The 1,928-nt window shown below is 47.2% G+C and overlaps 1 pseudogene; it reads left to right on the top strand.

The window, feature by feature from the left end:
• Window positions 1–565: 565 nt before the first annotated feature.
• Window positions 566–1,563, top strand: LOC129064806 (glyceraldehyde-3-phosphate dehydrogenase-like; annotated as a pseudogene).
• The last annotated feature ends 365 nt before the right edge of the window (window positions 1,564–1,928 follow it).

Genomic DNA, 1,928 nt, shown 5'->3' with positions numbered 1-1,928 from the left:
TCCAGAAAGAAAATTCCTGTTTCTTTCTGGAATTTTCCATGTACTATTTTCAGACTACAGTTGGCCAGAAGGCAAAACCATGGATAAAGGGGAACGTTTGTAATATGGCAGATGCCATTATTAATATTTCCCAAGTCCAGAGGCATAGAAAGGCAAAGCCACTCAACATAGCAGAACTTGAACTCCAGTCCCCACCTATTAAGAGTCTAGACACTCTCCTCAGCCACTGTGCTAATAACAACCTGGGCTTTGGGGCACAACACCATGCCTTAGTGAACATCCCAGGAGTACACTGGCCGGTGCTGAATCATGGAGGGACTCTGAGACGAGAGTAATGGAAAGACCCCACCCACAAACCCCCTCCGGTGGGAGCCAATTGGCCAGGGATGCTGCATAAACTATCTGCTTGCAGTCAGACCTTTGTATTAGCATGTTCCACATTTGCAGATTCAACCAACTGTTGATAAAAAAAAAATTTTTTTAAAGACACAATATGGCCCTCTGCTCCTCCTGTCCAACATAGCTCTATCTTGCTGTACAGCACCAGCCTCAACCCTGAGACAAGATGGTGGAGATCAGAGTGAATAGATTTGCCCATGTTGGGCGTCTGGTCATCAGAGCCGCTTTTTACTCTGGCAAAGTGGATGTTGTCACCATCAATGATCCTTTCATTGACCTCAAATACATGGTCTACATGTTCCAGTATGATTCTACTCATGGCAACTTCAAAGGCACAGTCAAGGCTGAGAACAGGAAGCTTGTCATCAATGGAAAGTCCACCTCCATCTGCCAGGAGTGAGATCCTGCCAACATCAAATGGGGTGATGCTGGTGCTGAATATGTAGTGAAGTCCACTGGTGTCTTCATTGCCTTGGAGAAGGCTGGGGTTCATGTGAAGGGTGGAGCCAAGAGGATCATCATCTCTGCCCCTTCTAAGGATGCCCCCGTGTTTGTGATGGGTGTGAACCATGACAAACATGACAACTCCCTGAAGATTGTCAGCAATGCCTCCTGTGCTACCAAGAGCTTGGCACCCCTGGCAAAGGTCATCTATGACAACTTTGGCATCATGGAGGAACTCATGACCACAGTCCTTGCTATCACTGCTACCCAGAAGACCATGGGTGGCCCCTCTTGGAAGTGGTGGTACAATGGCTGAGGGGCTGTCTAGAACATCATCCCTGCTTCTACTCATGCTACCAACGCTGTGGGCAAGGTCATCCCTGAGCTGAACAGGAAGCTCACTGGCATGGTCTTCTGTGTCCCCACCTCCAATGTGCTGGTTGTGGATCGGACCTGCTGCATGGAGAAAGCTGCCAAATATGACAACATCAGCATAGTATAAAGCTGGCATCAGAGGGCCCCCTCAAGGGCATCCTGGGTTATACTGAGGACCAGGTTGTCTCCTGCGACTTTAACAGTTACACCCACTCTACCTTCAATGCCGGCACTGGCATTGCTCTCAATGACCATTTTGTCAAGCTCATTTCCTGGTATGACAGTGAATTTGGCTACAGCAACAGGGTAGTGGACTTTATTGTCCATATGGCCTCCAAGGAGTAAGAGCCCCCAGACCACCAGCCCCAGCAACAGGAAGAGAGGTCCTTAGCTGCTAGGGAGCCCTTGCCACAAATGAATCCCCTAACACACTGAGAATCTCCTGACCTCCAGTTTCCATCCTAGACAACTTAAAGCAGGTAGGAGCTTAAGGAGCCCTACTTTGTCAGTACCATCAATAAAGTTCACTGTACCCAGCCAAAAAAAAAAAAAACTACACAATTCATTGTTGCTGCCATGTATGGTGGGCCAAAGATGGTTGTGCCTGTACTGAAGGTGTACAGATTTTTTTTCTTGTCATCATTCCCTAAACAATAGAGTACAACAATTATTTACACACTACTTACATTGTATTAGGTATTCTCAGTCAT

The sequence above is a fragment of the Pteronotus mesoamericanus genome, unplaced genomic scaffold (assembly GCF_021234165.1).
Source record: "Pteronotus mesoamericanus isolate MK-2021 breed Mesoamerican mustached bat unplaced genomic scaffold, CSHL_Meso_final contig_101, whole genome shotgun sequence".
NCBI lineage: Eukaryota > Metazoa > Chordata > Mammalia > Chiroptera > Mormoopidae > Pteronotus > Pteronotus mesoamericanus.
The sequence above is the reverse complement of the archived record's forward strand: the minus strand, read 5'-3'. Positions and strand labels throughout refer to the sequence as shown.